The sequence below is a fragment of the Mauremys mutica genome, chromosome 8, assembly GCF_020497125.1.
Source record: "Mauremys mutica isolate MM-2020 ecotype Southern chromosome 8, ASM2049712v1, whole genome shotgun sequence".
Lineage (NCBI taxonomy): Eukaryota > Metazoa > Chordata > Testudines > Geoemydidae > Mauremys > Mauremys mutica.
Genome location: NC_059079.1, coordinates 87532157 through 87553356, shown reverse-complemented (window position 1 = coordinate 87553356; position 21200 = coordinate 87532157). Strand labels below are relative to the sequence as shown.

At 44.5% G+C, this 21200-nt stretch overlaps 1 long non-coding RNA gene across 1 annotated transcript in view; it reads right to left on the bottom strand.

Moving 5' to 3' along the window:
- Positions 1–20939, bottom strand: part of LOC123376442 — a 67285-nt gene extending 46346 nt beyond the window's left edge. The window contains exon 1 of the long non-coding RNA XR_006581790.1: positions 20893–20939. This is a non-coding gene — a long non-coding RNA (uncharacterized LOC123376442). The remainder of the gene's footprint in view (positions 1–20892) is intronic.
- Between the last annotated feature and the right edge of the window lie 261 nt (positions 20940–21200).

The window sequence follows — 21200 nt, the reverse complement described above, 5'->3', positions numbered from 1 at the left end:
CAGCCATGTAGGGGGAGGAAAAGGGGGAGGGATGTCCTGGCCCATGTCTTTGCAGAGCTCATCTCTTCTTCCCCCCATGGCTGGAAGCAGCTTGTCCCTTCCTGCCCACACAGTGTTAAAAGGCAGCTAACACCTCCAGGCTGCTGCTGGCCACTGACATAACCCAGCCACCTCCTGCCCCTGGCTACAGCGTGGGCAGGAAGGGGTTAAGGCCTAAGGATGCATTGTGACCCAGGGAACCTGACTACAGGGGCTTCAGCAAACCTGTCTAGAGAGGTGACTCAGCAGGGGAGGGTGCCTAGAGGATGGACCAACCCCACGCTTGCTGGGTGCAGGACCCAGGCTGGTGCGGAAGAAAGAAGGTGCTAAGCTCCTGCCCCAGGGCTGCTGTGGAGCCTCCAGGATTGGGATGTGAACAGGCTGGAAATCGCTTTCCCCTGCCACTCCAGAGCTTAGCTGAGGGGCGGAGAGGCTTCCCCATGGTTCCTCCCGGCCAGCGCTCTGGGCCAGAGGGTCTTAGGGTTTACTGGGGCACCGGCCCAGCCAGAGGCAGTGGGGGAAGGAAGGAGCCTGCCGGTCAGGTTGTTGGTGAGCTGAGTGCTCCGACGGGGAGCAGGGGCTGGTTCTCTGCACAGCACTGGAAGGATTATGGAGGAGCAGCGGGGCTGGGGGGGGTGTGTGAAGGGGAGGGGGAGCACGGAGCAGCAGAGGTGATACGTAACTGGCTGCCGCCTGGTGCCTACTCGCACTCACCGGCCACCACAGCTGGCAGTGTGCAGCCAGTGCCGGCTGGAGAAGAACAGGGCCTGCTGGCCAAGAACCAGCACACAGTGAGGGCTGCGCTGATGGACCAGGAGGGAGAGCGGCCAGCACTGTGTGCTGCAGCTTTGCCTCGCCACCAGCCTTGCACACCCACCTCTATCGCTAGCTACTGGACACCCCATACACACACTCACTACTCATGGGCTGGTGCCTGGCAAGCAGGGATCCGGCCAGCAGCAGGACCCACAAGTACTGATTGGGATCGAGGGGGGAGGGGGTGGAGAGACAGCAAATATGAGACAGTTTGCCTGTTTTTAAGAAAAAGTCAGGTCATCTGCAGGGGGGGCTTAAATACGGGACTGTCCCTTTAAAAACAGAACATCTGGTAGATTATGACAACATTTGAAAAGGAACAGAAGGTTATGTGTGGCAACACAAATTGTTACATTCACATAGAAAAATTAGAAGAAACATAAAATGATCTTTCTGGAAAGCTGCTACCCTGCAGTGTAACACTAACACACACAAAAGCAGAACAAATAGCAAGCTGCTGCCTAAGGCAGAGACACAACTCAACCCACCTTGCTGCTGGCTGGCTCTTTGCAGACTGCACACTGAGGACCCTGATCACATGGCTTCCTTGGGTACGTCTACACTACAAGACTATTTCGAATCAACTTAATTCGAATTTGTGGAATCGACCTTATGAAGTCGAAGTTGTGTATCCACACTAAATACACTAGTTCGACTGTGTGAGTCCACAGTAACGGGGCCAGTGTCGACTTTGGAAGCGGTGCACTGTGGGAAGCTATCCCACAGTTCCCGCACTCCCCGCTGCCCATTGGAATCCTGGGATTTCCCCCCAATGCATGCTGGGGGGAAAAATGTGTCGAGGGTGGTTTTGGGTAACTGTCATCATTGAACCGTCACTCCCGCCCTCTCTCCATGAAAGCGCCGGCGGGAAATCTGTTCGCGCCCTTCTCTGGTCGGTTACAGCTCGGACGCCACAGCACTGCGAGCATGGAGCCCGCTGCGATCATCGCTGCACTTATGGCCGTTGTCAACTCCTCGCACCTTATCGTCCACCTCTTCCACAGTCAGCTGCTGAGAAATCGGGCGAGGAGGCTCCGTCAGCGCGGTGAGGACAGGAAGTCACAGAGTGGCGCAGACCTCTCACAAAGCAGGGTACGCCGTGCAGTGGAGATCATGGTGGGAATGGGTCAAGTTCATGGTGTGGAACGGCGATTCTGGGCCCGGGAAACAAGCACGGACTGGTGGGACCGCATAGTGCTGCAGGTCTGGGATGAATCACAGTGGCTGCGAAACTTCAGGATGCGTAAGGGCACTTTCCTTGAACTCTGTGACTTGCTGGCCCCTGCCCTGAAGCGCCAGGACACCCGTATGCGAGCAGCCCTGAGTGTGCAGAAGCGAGTGGCCATAGCCCTCTGGAAACTTGCAACGCCAGACAGCTACCGGTCAGTAGCGAACCACTTTGGCGTGGGCAAATCTACCGTGGGGGTTGCTGTGATTCAAGTAGCCCACGCAATCATTGAGCAACTGTTCTCAAAGGTAGTGACCCTGGGAAACGTCCAGGTCGTCATAGATGGCTTCGGCGCGATGGGATTCCCAAACTGCGGTGGGGCTATAGATGGGACTCACATCCCTATCCTGGGACCGGCCCACCAGGCCAGCGAGTACATTAACCGAAAGGGCTACTTTTCTATGGTGCTGCAAGCACTGGTGGACCATAGGGGACATTTTACCAACATCTACGTGGGGTGGCCGGACAAGGTTCATGACGCGCGTGTGTTCAGGAACTCTGGTCTGTTTAAACGCCTCCAGGCAGGTAGTTTCTTCCCGGACCACAAAATAACGGTTGGGGATGTGCAGATGCCTACAGTGATCCTCGGGGACCCAGCCTACCCGCTAATGCCCTGGCTCATGAAGCCCTATACAGGTGCCTTGGACAGTGAGAAGGAACTCTTCAACTACCGGCTGAGCAAGTGCAGAATGGTGGTGGAGTGTGCTTTCGGACGTCTCAAGGGGAGATGGCGGAGCTTACTGACTCGCTCGGACCTCAGCGAAAAAAATACCCCCGTTGTTATTGCTGCTTGCTGTGTGCTCCACAATCTCTGTGAGAGCAAGGGCGAGACCTTTATGGCTGGATGGGAGGTTGAGGCCAATCGCCTGGCTGCTGATTACGCTCAGCCAGACACCCATGCCGATAGAAGATCCCAGCGGGAAGCGCTGTGCATCCGGGAGGCTTTGAAAGATAGGTTCCTCGGAGAGCAGGGTAACCTATGACTCTCCAGTTGATTTACAGAGAAGCTGAACCTGAGCCTGTTTCAGTGGCTGTTGACTTCGATCTGCGGTTACATACCCCGTTCTCCGGGTTTCCCTCCTTCCAACACACGTTTTAAAATAACTTTAATGGAACACTGATTATTAATAAAGTTTTCTTTAATTATGAATTCCTGTTCAAGGGTTGAAACATGGACGCGGACTGTGGTGGGTACGGTGTGCACTGATGTCCAGACCGCTTCTACACTAGAGGAATGACAGGCTCCTGCTCCTACAGCGGTCTCTGGGGGGAGGACGGTTGCAGGTGGGTGTGCAGGAAGGGGTGGGTTTGCAGGAAGGGGTGAGGGGTGCCGTCTTTGGGACGGAGTTTGGATGCAGGCTCTGGACTGGGGGTTGGGGCATAGGAAGGGGTGAGGGGTGTGTGGGAAGGGTGAGTATGTGTCCGTGGATGAGGGCTCTTGCTGGGGCTCAGGGCATCGGAGAGGCTCGTGGCTAGGGGGGAAGGGCATGGTAAGGGCAGCCTGCCTTGCCATTTGTGGATGTCAGGCGCTAGGACCCTGGGGCACCATACACCTCACATACTGACCCGGGGCAGCATTCACCTCCCAGAATGACCCTAGTGCCTAGTGACTGCAGTCTGTGTGTGTGTCCTGCTGTTGATCCTGCCCCCAAGTCTGTACCCTGGTAATGGAGGCTGTCCTATGCAATTAAAAAACCCCTCCCCCCCCTTCACACAAAGTCTTCTGACAAGGAAAACGTGACGGAAACAGTGAATAACAACAAACTACTTTTAATACTCAACTACACAGTGGGGGGATGAAACTTGGATTTGGGACTGGGTGATCCTGGAAGGGAAGCACTTCTCACACTTTAGGGAATGAGAGCTGTTTGGTACATGAACGCTCTGCTGGGGTGGAGTGACAGTTTTCACGGCCCCTAGCGCCCCTCCTTCTTGTGATTTTGGGTGAGGGGGGGGCAGGACTTTGTGGCGGGGGAAGGCGGTTGCAGATACAGTTCAGGGGGGCTCTCTGCTCCTGCCTGCGGTCCTGCAGAACATCTACAAGGCGCCGGAGCGTGTCCGTTTGTTCCCTCATTAGCCCAAGCAGCGTTTGAGTCGCCTGCTGGTCTTCCTGCCACCACCTGTCCTCCCGTTCGCTGTGTGAGCGCTGCTGCTGACATAGGGTCTCCTTCCACTGTCTCTGCTCGGCTGCCTCGGCTCTGGAGCAAGCCATCAGTTCCGAGAACATGTCGTCCCTAGTCTTTTTCTTTCGCCGCCTAATCTGCGCCAGCCTCTGTGAGGGGGATGCCGGGGCAGTTCGTGAAAGAGCCGCAGCTGTGTGATGGGAAAAAGGAAGTGATTTCCTTGAAAAGATACATGTTTGCGAACACTGAACACAGTCTAGTCAGTTTCTGTGAATAAGACCATACAGGGCACCTAGTCTCACGAGCTCTCAGGACAAGTTCGAGATTTCGGAATACGCTTTCATTGGCTGCGGTCTTGCACAGGAGATCGGACAAGCAGGGCGGTACAGCTCAATCCGTGTAGCAGCCAGGCCTGGTAAGCACTACACTATAGGCTGCTTAACAGTTAATGGATAGCTGTGCCCTCCCGCTGAAGGCAATCTGTAAAGCATAAAGTCTGACCCTGTTCCAGCCCCTCGCGGCTGTGCACGGGAAAGATCACTGTATGCTTTTCCTCTGTGGCCTCCAACACGTGGCTGTTAAGCGAAGGTCATTGCTATGCAAAGTAAAAGTCAAGCATTCACAATAGTAACAGTACACTAATTGCCCTAATTAGATGCAGCAGTCGCCGTATGAGATTAGCCTGAGGCGGGTCACTCGGAGAGAGAGAGAGCGGATGCTGCTCGAATCCCTGCACAGACCAGGACCGTACGCTGCAATGCTGGTGGAGGCAATGATTCCGCTGTACATTAGGATGGCCTGGCGCGGAAGAGTGTGCTTCCATGGAGCACCAAATAAGGCACCTCTCCCCAGGAACCTCCTGCGGAGACTTTTCGAGCTGCTCTCCGAGAGCTTCGTGGAACTGTCCCAGGAGGATTTCTGTTCCATCCCTATCTGTGTGGACCTTCTCTTTATATAGTTTTTTAAGCAAAAGGTTTCATATAGTTTTTACATATTTTTTATTCCTGTTTTTTAAAAGATAAATGTTTCCATGTTTATAGCACTTACCGACTGATCCTTCCCCTGATTCTGAGTCCGGGTTAACGGCCGGGGAGGGTTGGTAGGGGATCTCTGTGAGGGTGATGAAGAGATCCTGGCTGTCGGGGAAAGCGGTATTGTAAGCGCTGTCGCCTGCGTCGTCCTCCACAAACCCTTCCTCATCTTCCCCATCGGCGAACATCGCCGAGGAACTGCCCCTCGACACTATCCCATACTCAGAGTCCACGGTCACTGGTGGGGCAGTGGTGGCAGACCCACCTAGAATGGCATGCAGTGCCTCGTAGAAGCGGCAGGTCTGGGGCTGTGCTCCGGAGCGTCCGTTTGCCGCTCTGACTTTTTGGTAGCCTTGTCTCAGGTCCTTGATTTTCATGCGGCACTGCGTTGTATCCTGGCTGTATCCTCTGAGTGCCATGGCTTTGGAGACCTTCTCGTAGGTCTTTGCATTCCGTTTGTTGGAGCGCAGCTCCGAAAGCACAGACTCATCGCCCCACACAGCGATCAGATCCAGGACTTCCCGGTCTGTCCATGCTGGGGACCTCTTTCTATTCTGGGATTGCATGGACTCCTCTGCTGGAGAGCTCTGCATCGTTGCAGGTGCTGCTGAGCTCGCCCCGATGTCCAACCAGGACATGAGATTCAAAGTGCCCAGACAGGAAAAGAAATTCAAATTTTCCCGGGTCGTTTCCTGTGTGGCTGGTCAGAGAATCCAAGCTTGGACTGCTGTCCAGAGCGTCAACAGAGTGGTGCACTGTGGGATAGCTCCCGGAGCTAGTAAGTTCGATTTGCATCCACACCTAGCCTAATTCGACATAGCCATGTCGAATTTAGCGCTACTCCCCTCGTCGGGGTGGAGTACCGAATTCGAACTAAAGAGCCCTCTAGGTTGAACTAAATGGCTTCCTGGTGTGGACGGGTGCACGGTTAATTCGAATTAACGCTGCTAAATTCGAATTAAAGTCCTAGTGTAGACCAGGCCAAAGTCTACAGACCTACAATTTAAAGGGATAGGTATAATTTTACTACAATTTTCAATACACCATACCAATGTGTAACTAAGTATGTAGATAATTTCAGACAACCAGCAAACACAAATGTGGCCTGTGATCAGGTGGTAAGACAAACACAACAGCACACAACAAATGTTTTAACAGCCACAATACCAAAAATAGCATTTAAACAAAAGAGAGCGCTCAGTGATACTTTTTAGTTCCAAGTGGAGGTGAAACCACTTGCCTTCATTCAAGTTATTACTTAGAAAAAATACAAAGGAAACTAAAATAAAGATCCAGTTTGCCAAGTCTACTAGGCTTTGTGATTAAATCCAGAATACCGATGCACACCTATCTGGGTAGCATTTGTAAGGAGTCCACTTAAAACAAACAAACACTCTACTCACACCACTGCAGTCTGTAAACTTGATGCTTTTCTCAACCACATAACACAGAGTGGAAGGAAACTTCCACTTACAAACCAGGAAGTAAGAGAGGGGTGGAATATGGCTCCAAACCATAATACTCCAGGTAATTTAGTTAATTTAGTTAATCCTTTTACTGCAGTAGCTGCCCTGATTTCCCCTACTGTATCAAACTGCTGGTACCCTTTAGTGTCTATAGCAAATGTTATGTTCTAAGTACAGGACATGGAGCTATGGATGCCTGGATTCTAATCCTAGCAGTGACTTCCTTTATGCAGTTGGACAAGATACTTAATACACATTCTGTTTCAGTTTTCCCAGTTGTAAAATGGGGACAATACACAGAGCGCCCACCTCACAGCACTGAAGATTGTATATGATTTGTAAAGCACTTCAAAGAACTCCAAAATACTATTAAAGCATTGTTACAATAGAGATCTCCATTTAGCCATTAAGGCCCAGTTCCCCAAAGTACAGTTTATGGCAGAGTTTTATATATTTTGCTTAAAGTATATCCTTTAAGTGCTGAATTTCCTGGCTTTTATAGGTCAAAGTCAGACTCATGCTGTGAGTTACAAGCGGGGTTGTGGGGTGTTTTGGGGCAGAGTTTAGCCAAAATAATAGCGTGTCACCATTATAGAAGGTGGATCCCATTGTAGAAGAGTTTGCACACAGAGAAACATTCCATTTGTTATGCCAGATTGGTACAGCAAGGTACTAAATATGGTGTTTTGTGTTAACTGTATTAGTAGCATGTGATGAACTCTCCTAACCCCTCTGAGCAAGTACATTTATCAGTACTGTAGTAAGACCTGTAAAACAAATTGTAAGTAACTCTTGTTTTGTACCTATTGGTAGATTACACGATATTGCTGCCAAACAAGCCTCACAAGCTGCCATACCAGCTGGAGATACTTCTGTTTAGTATAATATAAGTGTGATTCTGAACAGCTTTTATAGTTATGACTAATTCAGTGTAGCTTCATTGTAAATTAAAGAATTGGGACAGCCAATAGTATAGCTATTAAATGAATGAAATGGCTGTGGGAATGTCAAAATTTCTCCCTCAGCCTGCATTTAAAAAGACAATCTGAGCTACAGAGGTCTCCTGTCAGAAATAAAGCCAATAATATATTACATTCAAACATGCCTGTTTTGGTATTCTTGCAGGATGAACCCGAGCAAAACAAAACAGTAAAACCTTCTGAACAAGACATCATGATGTATTTTTTAATGTATTTTAAAACACACCCTTTGTTACTTCTCCAGGCATTTGTACTATGACTAAAGAAATCAAAATGTAGTTGATTTCAGTTAACTTGACAAAAGAACTAACTCTGCAATTAAATAAAATGCCCCCCCTCAAGCCAAAATCTGTCCAAACAGATGGGCTTTGCAATGAGATTGAAGGTCAACAGGTTCCGGTGCTGTTTGTACAGATTTTGTCACTAATTGCCATAGTTTATAACCCTTCTTAGCTACTGCTCTGTAACAAGACTGCACATAGCTTATAAGGAATGGAACCTATAGCAGAGTATGTAGCCAGGAAAACTGAGAACATAATTATCTCCTCTTATATAAAGTATTTTGTTGATCCTCATTGGGACAGGGTTAATAAGGTTTAGCTCACCTGTGGGCTGTTTCAACTTTGCCTGCAATTATAAAAACATCATGTAGGAGCCATGGGCAGAGAGGCATGTTGCAAAGGGTTTATTTTTCCTCTTATCCTTTTCCTTCTAGAGGTTTTGTCCCAGAGGCTGAAAGAAGAGGAGGTGTTTCCTTGGGACTTGCTGCCTGTGGGCTGGGGGGATGTGGGAATTGATTTAGGCTGGTTAAATCTCCAAGAGAGTTTCCTGTCTGTTTGGGACTCTCTCCTGTTATTTCATTAAATGTTCAAGTATTATTTATGGTGCAACACTTCTGTGAGGTTTAAAGGCCTATTATGTGTGACATGTTATTTTGCACAAACACACACTTCTGTATGGAATACTCTTGTCTTAGTGTTGTGTATTTGGTTGTCATGGTTTTTGTTGCTATGGCAACTGAGTTAGATTATTATGGGTTAGCTCAACCGGTTTCAACCGGCTGAGTGAGCTCTCTGTATATCTGTAAATAAAATGGAGGTTTTGGTTAGCTGCCTGCTCTCTGGCCTCAAGTGATTGCTTCCTACACCGGCTGCCCCAAGGATATAACACTTAGGACTGCTTAATAAACACCCAAACCATAGAGATATAGGAAGGAAAATCAAATCTGAGCCCTGTTGAAATTCAGTGGAGGAGGGGAGGTTGGATTTAAATTCCCAAATTTTAATCCCACGTCAGATCCCATACTGGGTAGGTTCTGCTTTCAACTTCTGTATCAGATGAGGCCTGACAATGGTTCTTATGAGATTTCAGCCAACATGATGGAATTTTGTGAGACTGAAACCCTCAGCTCCCTACTTTGTACTGAACATTCAACCCCAAACATAATCCTGATACAACCATCACCACTTTGATTTATTTCTACTAGCACTATTGAAGGCTTCATTTCAGTTCTTTGTTACTCTGGTGTCAATCTCAAATAACTCCATTAAAATCAATGGAGTTACTCCAAATTTAAAACAGCATAACTTCAAAGAGGTTCCTCTGGACAGAGTGTAACTGAGAGCAGAATTTGGCTCTAAATCTGGTAGATGCACATTTTCATGTATCCCCTTTAGCAATTGCTGAGCCTTATCTGCTTTTTGTTCTTTGCTTATATTTTTCCTGGCTTTTGTGTGTGTGTGTGTGTGTGTCTCTCTCTCTCTGTCATGGAGTCTTCCAAAGTTTCTGTTTGAATAAGCAGCACCAGTATTTTGATACTTATCCAAGTTACCTGAATGTCTTGTTCTCAGTGAAATTATGTGATTGCTCTTATCTTATTCCAGCTAATTCATTTATCTCTTCTTTAATCTCTCTCTCTCTCCCCTCCATCCCCTTTTTAGGGCCATTTACTCACTGCATACAGAACAAATCCCTAAACCTTTAAAAATACTCTATCTTTTTTGATCAATTCATATTAGGTAAGAAAGAAAAATCAAAATAGATTGTAATCAACTGAGACCACTCTCTCCCAGGGATTTGGAACTCCATTTATTGACCCAAACCTTTAGTCTGGTCTGCAAGACATGGAAGCAAACAATCCCCAACCAGCTTCCCTTTAACACCTGAAAGGAACCTTCCCTCTACCCAATATTTCCTTTTTAAGCACCCCATCACCAGCTTTGCCACAAGAAACCCAAGGATCTCCCATCCTTAACGTAGATGCGGTTGGAGATGGGGAGGAGTGTAGGGCGCATTGGAGGACAGGCAAGGAACGCCGCAGAGGTGAGAGAAGTTCATTTTCTTCCTAACTGCATGAAGAACCTGCCTCTGTATAGCTATTGTGATAGCTGGGAAATGGTGGGCTTAGGCCCTCCCTATCAGCCACTGAGCCTAGGTTACAAATGGTTTCTTGGGACAACAAATGAGAAAACAGGAATGCAAGTGAGGATCAAAGGTTAAAAATCAGTGATCCAGAAGAGGACACTGAACAGAGAATCCTGGACAGCACTTGCTGCTCCTCAAAGGTCCTGTTGGTGTCTAGAAAACTTTTGAAACTATACATGGATTGTAACCTAGTGCTCCCAACTCCAACTGATTACCCCATGATCTTTTTCTAAAAAAATTCTGAAATTAAGCTTTAGATATAAATGTTGTGGAATCTTGTACACCAGCTCTCTACAAATGTACACACACATCCACTAGAAATTATAACAAGGGCTGATGCTATTTTAAAGAACCATTTTTCACGGTAACATCAGTGCAAGTGTGCAATGAAGCAGAGATTCCTAGAAAAATGGAAAGCTATCTGTGCTGCCTTAGCAAAATTAATCATTTGTGTAGCAACATTCTTTAGCAAATCAGAAATTGGATACACTGAATGTATTAAGGATTAGTTGACTGAAAGGAAAGTAAGTCTGCTCTTGCTGGAAACCCTTTCATTTTTAGTCATTAGAGTTTGCAGACCCCAGACGTATACTTCACCTTCTCCATAACTCTCCCCTGGAACCAAGCATTTATGGCTGTGATGAATGTAGCCTCAATTTCTGTTTGTTGCAAAATTTCCTCCAGTAGAGTTATTATTCAGTTTTCAATACTTTTTTTTCCTTCTGAACCCTTTGGCCTCCCCCATGGATTGATCACAAACAATTTGATACTCATATTTGATTCCTGATTCTGAAATTCAAACAGATCCCTGTTTGACTCATTTAATTGTTTCTGTGATGTGAGGGCTCTGGTGAGCGTCATAGGGAGACCTACCCCAGCTGTATCACACTGTGCTCAAACCCATATTAAAATATCCCAGTTGTAGCTAAGGTGTCAAGCTTGCATTCTGCTAACATTCATGTGCATATAATTCAGTCCCCCAAATGATCATGGATGGTGAAAACCAAAGGGGCAAAATCACAAATGAAGTGAATTAATTTGAGCAAATAATGAAAATTGATGCTTGTATTAGCCCAGCTGTTTAATAGATTTACTTGATGTGCATCCACAGGCACGAAACTGTGAAAATATAGCCCTAATTCTTTTAAGTTTAAACATTCTTGGGGCTGGTAGATTTTTCATTGTCAGGAAGACATCTTATAAGACAACGTGCAATTTCTAGTTTGCAGGGATAGTATGACTGACTGGAGCGTGTACAGGAATTTGAGATAGGGTGACCAGATGTCCCGATATTATAGGGACAATCCCGATTTTTGGGTCTTTTTCTTATATAGGCTCCTATTTACCCCCACCCCCGTCCTGATTTTTCACATTTGCTGTCTGGTCACCCTAATTTGAGACATAGTTGTGTCGTCTGTTTAAAAATGTGAAATCACTAAATCTCTCTCCATGTCATCTTGCTGACAAATGAGTCTATATTTTGTTCAGCTAGGGCTGAAGCTATATCATTTAAGGTGATTTTTTTTGGGGGGGGGACTGTCTTTCTATCAGGGTTGCCAACCCTCCAGGATTGTGCTGGAGTCTCCAGGAATCAAAGATTAATCTTTAATTAAAGATTATGCCATGGGATGAAACCTCCAGGAATACATCCAGCCAAAATTGGCAACTATAAATAAACTTGATAAAAGCATCTGGTAGAATATTCAAGCTTCTCCAGATCTCTGTGTCCCAAACATTTGAGCAGAACTGCAAATGTCAACATACTCACCCAATGAAATAAGCTAGAAAGCAATCTATCCGGAACATTCCCAGCAAGCTACCATTTCCTGCAAAATCTGAGAGCTGCAAATATGGATCTGAGTCTTGAAATCCTCCCCTTCCCTGTAAAGTTCAGATCTAAAATTTTGTTTCTTGAGGGCAAAATGAGTTCATGTCTATAGTTAACTCTTTCACAGATGGCACTTAAACTTCCAGTTTTATAAAAAGATAACAAAATAATCAATTCTCATTCGCTCTCTCTGTCTTTCCCATCTCCCTCACAAGAAATTTATCCCTGATTCCAGTAATGCTAACAGAAGCAAGGGACGTTTTATGCCCAGTTTTGCCAATGTGAAACTTGTGCATTATACTGAAACAGAGCTTGGGAAAACCCATCTGGCAAGCAAGTTTGGGAGCTTACAAAGAGCTTAATTAAAGTCAATGGAGAATTCTTTTAAAAAAGGGTGGTGTTGAGGGAGTGGAGAATATTAAGCATTTTTTTGTTCTGGTTTGATTTGCAGAATAAAACAACTCAATCTCCAAGTACACAGAGACTGGCAGCTTTCAGGCATGCTTTCATCCCAAGCCCATACTGCCATGTGCCAATGAGCTCTCAAGATCTGTTGCTTTTTCGGAGGGACCTGAGAGAGAAAACCTCATGATCTGCAGATCTTCTTCCCAAGTGAACAAAGTTGGGTGCAACCCTGCATTGTATAAAGCAAATAACTAAATAAATACCCAAATGATCCAGGGCTGTTTCTTATTTCTTATGAAAGCCTAGACAGCCCATTTCAAACATCAGTGTGTGTACAGACAGCACAACCAAATTAAAACCAGAAGAGGCAGGTTTCCTCTCTAAATCATAACAAATAGTTGGTGGAAAGGGTGTGTGATAATTGTGAAGAATCAAGTAATGGAATCACATTGTGTCACTTCATGTGAACAATTTTCAGCTTGCTACAAGTCATTTGAAATGTCTTTATATATGATCCATTTTTATTCTCCCTGGACCTGAATTGGGAGATTATTTCACTCTCTGATGCAACGATAATTTGTAACACAACATACAATCATTTTTCACATCATGCCAGCCTTCCCAACCTACACTTCATATTTCACACACCTACTCATGCTGCCCCATCTTTCCAAGCCCCATTCTTTTGAGTGAAACACCGAGACTCTGAAATCTGTGCCTTAGAAATGTGCACAAGAACATGTTCCTTGGCAGTGTGACTCACTCCAGTGTTTTAGCCTCATTAGTAGGCAAGGCAGATGCCCAGCTACCGCTGCTGTCTGCAGCATATACATTTTTATATAACACCTCGTTATTTATATATAAAAAAGGCTCGCCTTGGGAACAGGGCATTAATTATTGGTTGAACAATAGTAAGTAAGATTCTCCTGTACTTACAAGTGCCTTGTTTATTTTAAGCTTACTGTATGGTTTTCTTTTTTAATTTTGTCATGAATTATGCTTACTTAGAAGAAAATAAACCCCCTTTGGGACCTTTCCCCCTGAATGCAGTGCATATTCCAAAATGTCAATGACAGAGCCTCTTACAATGTAGCAGATGACAGTTTGCATACTTTAATCAAGCTAGAAAGTTTTAATTATACTGCTGAAGGCATCCCATTAACATTTATTTTCTTTAATAAGAACTTGGTGTGGGAGATTAAAAAAAAAAAGGTATTGCCTGCAGTTCATAGAAAAAGAAGAGGAGGGCACTTCTTAGCATCTTAAACACTACCAAATCTGAACATGATCGCTATGAAACAAAGATATCATTTGTTTTCCTAAATGGCAAAGAGGAGAAAATCATGTGCTTCCTAGTGTTAATTATAATCCATTTGGACATTGTAACTGCTCTAACAATAGTAGGACCTTTAAATATAATTCTCCTCCCTACCCATTTCCCCTTCTCTTGCTTGCTGGCATTCAGTACTGGGAATGGGTGGCCCCATGCAGTTGGGAACAGTGCACCTGAACAAATACAGTTGTATGAACAGCATGCTTGCTTGGCCTATTTAAGCTCACCGTGAACAATGACATGGCAGGGGATTTTAGTATGGGAACTGGAGCATCAAATCGGAGGCCTCCTCAGATGCTTGCTTTGGGAAAGAAAGAGAACATTAACAAAATGATTTCACTTTGTAGTTCCTCTTCTTTGAAACAGATTCAAAAAAAGAGAGCAGAAGGGCTTGTCTCTCATCTGGTTCAGATAGAGATTTTTGCCCCAATTAAAGGGTAGCAAAAATTCTGAAAGAAATTTAATTTAGATTTAAATAAAATCCTGGTGTCACCATTTCACCTGTAACCTCAGATACTTTTGAAATATATGTCATGATATGAAACTATAAAGGCAACTAGTGTGTTTAAATGAGAACTTTTGCAACTGGGACCCTGCCCACTCGTGGGCCTTATATTATAGATTGCTTAGTATTTTTTTGTAAGAGTAGGCTAGTTAGCCCCAGTGTGCCAAATTTCAAATCAGGTACATTCTGCCTCTGTAAAATTTCTTCGCAGTCTGAGTCAGATACATTATTTTTCACTCTCCATCTTGAAAGCATTATTTGTGTAGTGCTACTGAAAAAAGATAACTGTTATATCTCTGCCCTAGTGGTGGCAAGGGAGAGTGAAATGATTCCTAGACAATCTATGAAGTGTTTTGGGTTCTTGTGTGAAAGGTGCTATATAAATATTGTTAAATGTATATCACAAAGTAAAGTGAATGGTTCAGTTTCATTGCAGTATGAACTACAGGATAGATAAGATGATCATACGGTTAAGGACTGGGACTCCAGAGATCTGGCTTCAGTTCCCAGATTGGCTCAGCTGCAGCCTCTCTGAGTGACCTTGGGTGACTCCAGGCACCTAAAGATATGGACAGGTGCCTAGTGGGATTTTCAGATGTGCTGGAAATTAGATGCCTAACCTACTTAGGTGCTTTTGAAAATCCCACTAGATATCCATCTGCATCTTTAGTCAAACACCTTTGAAAATCTGGCCCATACAGCCTAATGCAAAACCCATTGAAGTCAATGGAGAGACTCAACAGACTTCGGAATCAGGCCCTTCGTTTGTCTGTACTTGATCCACAAAAGTGCTTAGGTACCTAACTGCTTGTTAGGCACCACTGACAGTCTCAAAATCACCACTCTGCTGCCACCTAACTCTGTAGGTCTCTAAAGTACCGTAGGTGCCTATCCTCAAGTAGGCATGCACAAAGCCACCTAAGTCATGGTGCCACCCTACAGCTAATGACCAGCTCAGAGCCTTCACCCACACCTAAGGCCAGGCAAGGTTCTCAGATGAGGCATTCCCCCATCTACCTCTCCACTGCGGCCGGATCCCATAGGCATTCTCAGAGCATTCACTCTGGATCGGGCCTTACACAACAGACAGCCAGGGGAAGCAGGTTAGGAAAAGCATGTGGTATGTAATACCCAATAGCACAGTGGTTACGGCACTCACCTGGGAAGTGGAAGACCCAGATTAAAGTGTCTGCTGCATCTGAGTTGAACCCAAGATTTCTCCCTCTCTTAGGAAAGGGCCCTAGCCATCATCCTATAGCGTATTCTGGGGTATTGCTCAATCTTCTCCATGGGAGCTGTTTAACTTTGTATAAATAATTAAATATTCATGAGAGTGGAGAAAGATTGATTCCATCGCCTCGTGGTTAGGGCACTAATCTGGCATGTGGGAGACTCAGGTGCTAGTCCTGCTCTAATGCCTGTTTGAAGTGCTCAGATACTACAGAGAAGAGGGCCATACAAATACCTAGATATGTTTGCTGACCTCTTTAAAATTTAAACTGTGTAACCTAATACTGCATTTTATGTATTCATTTATTGATTGCATTGAATTAGTTATAACTTTGCTTGATTTATTTTTTAAGAATAAGAGAGGGAAACACTCTTTTTTATGTTTGAACCAAGACAAATTGTTCTCAGCATTTCAGAACACCAATAATTTTAACCAGAACGCCATTTTAGATCTACAGACCCTCTCTGCAGGTCATTGGACAGGTGGGGTGGGTCTAATGCCTCATCTTCACATTCTCCTGCCTGCATCTTTTTGGGTGGTTTGCAATCCCAGGGGCACTATGAAGAAGCATAGTCCATTAGGCCGCACATGGCTATTTTGTTGACTTTTGCAAGGCCGTGCAAGGCAGGGGCCACTACAATCTAATTCTTGGCCACTGGAGTTTGATTAGGACCAGATTCCCAAGGAAGTGTTGTTATAGGACTCCTGAACCCTGAAAGTCTCAGTGAGAACCTCAATTGTGTTTTTCATCTAGAAGAATTAAATTTTCTTAGCTAGATTCTCCTACTGAGAAAAACAGATCCTGGCAGAAGGAAAGCAAGTTAGAAAATTGGGTTCAGTTATCTTTTTTTCTATGTTTATGTTTCTAATATTTTGGCCTATACGCTTTAGCGCCATGTTGGAGTGATATTTCTGTTAAGAGTTTCCTCTTTCTTTTGACCATTCCCTAGATATCCACCTAGCTCCTGCTTTCAGTAGTAGTTAACCAGCTATGTGATTAATTTTCTACTTTCCTTTACCATTATTGAATTTTTATCTGTTTCTTGATCTGAAATAATTTTGAAGGTTTTCCCCATTTCATACTCTCTTATCTTGGTCTCAGGCAATTCTTTAAGAATAATCTTAGAATATATAGTCTATAGAGGTTTGTTAACCTATTTGTATTTATTTTGGTGTGAACTGACATTAGTTAGGCCAGGAAGACTGCAGATGAGTTAGTCATTTCTCTTAACAAGCAAGAGATTTGAAGCAGAGATGTGTAAAAGAAATACTTAGATATTACAAAAATAGCTATGTGTAAGAAGGTCATGTGTTGTCCTACCTGGACCTTACAAAGCAAACATTAACTGTTCAGCAACTTGACTTATTACCTGGAAACGCCTGTTTAGACTTGTCCCAGATTGCTATTTGGTCATCACTTGAGTCATAGCATAGAACAGGGGTGGGCAAACTACTGCCCGCAGGCCAAATCCGGCCCCTCAGGGCTTTGGATCCAGCCTGTGTGATTGCCCCCTGTGGTGCCGTGGGCCCCGCGCCACTCTCAGCAGCAGCTGGCCCTCAGGTGCTTGCCTCCAGGAACCGCCCCCCGCAGCTCCCATTGGCCAGGAATGGGGAACCACAGCCAATGGGAGCTTTGGGGGAGGTACCTGGCAGCATGGCAAGGGCAGCACAAGCGGAGCCCTCTGCCCCTCCCTCCTCCAGGGGGCACGGGGCTGGGTCTGGGGCTGGGGCCGGGCATGCAGGGAGCCTGCCCTGGTCCTGGTGCATATCACTGCCACCCTGGAGCTGGAACCCCTCCTGCACCCCACCCCCCAACTCCCTGCCCTAAGCCCCCTTCTTGCACTGCACACCCCTCCTGCACCCCAACTCCCTGCCATGAGCCCCCCTCCTGCACTCCACATGCCTCCTGAACTCCAACCCCCTGCCCTCAGCCCCCTCATACACCCTGCACCCCTCCTCTGCCCCAATCCCTTGCCCTGAGCCCTTTCCTGCACACTACACCCCCTCCCACAACCCATATTCCCTCCTGCACCCCAACCTCCTGCCCCGGCCCTGTATACAATTTCTGCACCCAGATGTGGCCCTCGGCCCAAAAAGTTTGCCCACCCCAGCATAGAATCATAGAGAGGTCATCTAGTCCAGTCCCCTGCACTCAAGGCGGGAGTAAGTATTATCTAGACCATCCCTGAGAGGTGTTTGTCAAACGTGCTCTTAAAAATCCCCAATGATAGAGATTCCACCACCTTCCTAGGCAATTTATTCCAGTGCTTAACCACTCTGACAGTTAGGAAGTTTTTCCTAATGTCCAACCTAAACCACTCTTGCTGCAATTTAAGCCCATTGCTTCTTGTGCTATCCTCAGAGGTTAAGAAGAACAATTTTTCTCCCTCCTCCTTGTAACAACCTTTTATGTACGTGAAAACTGTTATCATGTCCCCTCTCAGTCTTCTCTTCTCCAAACTAGGTCATGTTTTCTAGACCTTTAATCATTTTTGTTGCTCTTCTCTGGACTTTCTTCAATTTCTCCACATCTTTCCTGAAATGTGGCACCCAGAACTGGACACAATACTCCAGTTGAGGCCTAATTAGCGTGGAGTAGAGTGGAAGAATTACTTCTCATGTCTTGCTTACAATTCTCCTGCTAATACATCCCAGAATGATGTTTGCTTTTTTTGCAACAGTGTTACACTGTTGACTCATATTTAGCTTGTGATCCGCTATGACCCCCAGATCTCTTTCCGCAGTATTCCTTCCTAGGCAGTCATTTCCCATTTTGTATGTGTGCAACTGATTGTTTCTTCCTAAGTGGAGTACTTTGCTTGTGTCCTTATTGAATTTCATCCTATTTGCTTCAGACCATTTCTCCAGTTTGTCCAGATCATTTTGAATTTTAATCCTATTCACCAAAGCACTTGCAGCCCCTCCCAGCTTGGTATCATCCACAAAGTTTATGTGAACTCTCTATGCCATTATGTAAATCATTGATGAAGATATTGAACAGAACCAGACCCAGAACCAATCCCTGCGGAACCCTACTCTTTACGCTCTTCCAGCATGATTGTGAACCACTGATATTGGAACGATTTTCCAACCAGTTATGCACCCACCTTATAGTAGCTCCATCTAGGTTTTATTTCCCTAGTTTGTTTATGAGAAGGTCACGTGAGACGGTATCAAAGCCTTACTAAAGTCAAGATATACCACATCTACCACTTCCCCCATCTACAAGGCTTGTTACCCTGTCAAAGAAAGCTATCAGGTTGACTTGACACAATTTGTTCTTGACAAATCCATGCTGACTTTTATTTATCACCTTATTATTTTCTAGGTGTTTGAAGGAGAAAAAAGCACAAACATGCCATAAAGAAATAAAAGATAAAAAATGCTGTTTAACTATGCTGCGGTCTCTCTCATGCTTGCTTTTCAAATGGAGCCATCTCGCAGCTCAAACTTACTCAAGCAACTGGTACAGTCTATGGCATGTATTGTGGCTGGTTAAGCAACAGCATATTTACAGGTGTGCCCATCTAGAGCACACATATCCTCCCTGATATTTTCTTGGCTAGCCAGTCAGCATAAAGATTTTTTGCAGATCAGCCACAGTCATTTCATAGAAAGAAGAGTCCCTTCTCACTGCTGCTAATTATAATAATAATTTCCTCCATAACAAGCCAAGCCTTTGGGGCAAAGTGATCAGTTTCTCTTTCCCTCCTGACTCAGAGTCACTGTTATATTGCCCAACCTTCTCTCAGTGAAAACTGTCAAATTGTTTAGACTACAATGAGACCAGATTGCAAGTTCTTTGGTGCTTGTAGAGTCTCACTATCTCTCACTCTTCAGTTTTTAGCTGTAAAACAGGAGAAAGCATGAAACCTTGTAAGGTTCTTCTATCATTAGATAACAGGCAGCATTCATTTGCAATATGGCACTCACATGGAAAAGTTATTTGGGTTAGTAGGTACCTGAAAGACACTGGACACAACAGCAACAACAACATCTAAAGTGATTGCTTGCCCATCTTCATTAACTCACGTTAAGTGAATGAAAAAGAAGCACTTCCAGAGGTTGGGAAATGGTAGGAATGGTAAGTAGCCAATTTTCCTTTTTTTAAAAGAATTGTGCCAAGTTACTTAGAGTTTTGCTAGACTACGTATAGCATGTATTCAACTAAGTTAAATCCATGCTCCTTCTGCCAAGATGAGAACTACAGAAATAAAATATAAATCAATAGAGGAAATGGTAATTGACATGTTAGGTAAAAGCAATGCAGATAATGACACTTTAAAAGTTATGACCTTATAAAGAAGTCAGATTGAGAGATCTGAAGATTGAAATCTCTGTACATACACACTAGATTCAGCAACAGAAGCCTTAGTATAGGTTCCTCTAATTGTTCCACGAGTGTGTGGGTTTTACTCTGAAAATTGATTGTAAAATTAGCATTGTGAGGTTGAGTGTTCATTGACTCTCAGTGACTTACAACCCAACGTGCTTCCTTTCCAAATACACAAATATTATTTCTAATTGCTAACTCTGCCTGGTTGGCCTCAAATCTGAAAATCATGCTAGATTCTTTCTGTCTCGTGTATTATCAGTAACACAGATGCTGTAATCCAAATTCTACCCTCATCTATTGTGCAAACCCAATTTTATTTTCAATTACATTTTTGAGATGCAAAACCCAATGAACAACTGGCACAATGATAACCAAGGAAAGGATTTAGTTTTACAAATGGAACTTAGTTAACAATTCTTTTAATGATGCATGAGCCAGAACACACTATCTAAATACACACACAAAGTGAAAGAAGGATCTGTTTCAATAGTCATTTTTCGGAGTAGAACCAGACTTTAATAAGACCCACCTCTAGGGGTGAGAGAGTAGTTCACGATTCCCTTTCACTCCATAGCCTTTTTTTTCCTGAGACTACCAAATTTGGTAACACTGAGTAACATATATTGGTGGTTTTCGGCATTTAGACTCCTGTTCACTGGTAACTGAATTGGGACAATCAGATGATTCCACCTAGGCCAACAACTGCTAGAAGATAATAATTCCTTTCCTCTGATGTGGGATAAAGCAAACTATTAGCCAATATGTTAAAGTCTCTGTAACCTGGTGCCACTCAGTTGAGCCATCTAGTTCCTTCCTATTATATGGAAATATAGAGTCAAATTTTCTACCCATGTTGTTGGGCAACTATGCACTTCATTTGTGCATTTGCAAATGGTTAATTAGGCACATTTGCACACAATTACCAATATATGCAATAATTACACTTGTAAATTAAGGAAACAATTGCATTGTTTACAAATCCTTGAAACATTTCCTGTTACCACTACTACATTTCTAAGTTTCATGTTTATAGCTCCAGACAAGATACTGAAATGAAAATAATCATTTATTGCATGGTAATGCAAGGTCACCATACACTGTTCAGAATCTCTATTGAAGATACCAAATGTCAAATTATTAAATTTACCCGCATCTTATGGAACTTCAGTCATGGTTCTGAACTTCTTCTCAGACTTAGTGTCCATAAGTATTCTTTAGAGATTAGGATAACCTTGAGGTAAAACAAAGCAGAAGTAATTTGTCGCAAGCAATACAACCACAGAGGGGATTATGTTGATAAAGGAATAGCTCTGGAACATGACAAATGCAAAATAAGTCAGGCAGTAATGTACTGCATGTTTAAGAACGGTTTATAAAATAGGTGTGCTTTGGGAAAAATAATTTCGCATACTGCATGGCAGTGTTTGATATATTTCATAAACAGCAACATGCTGC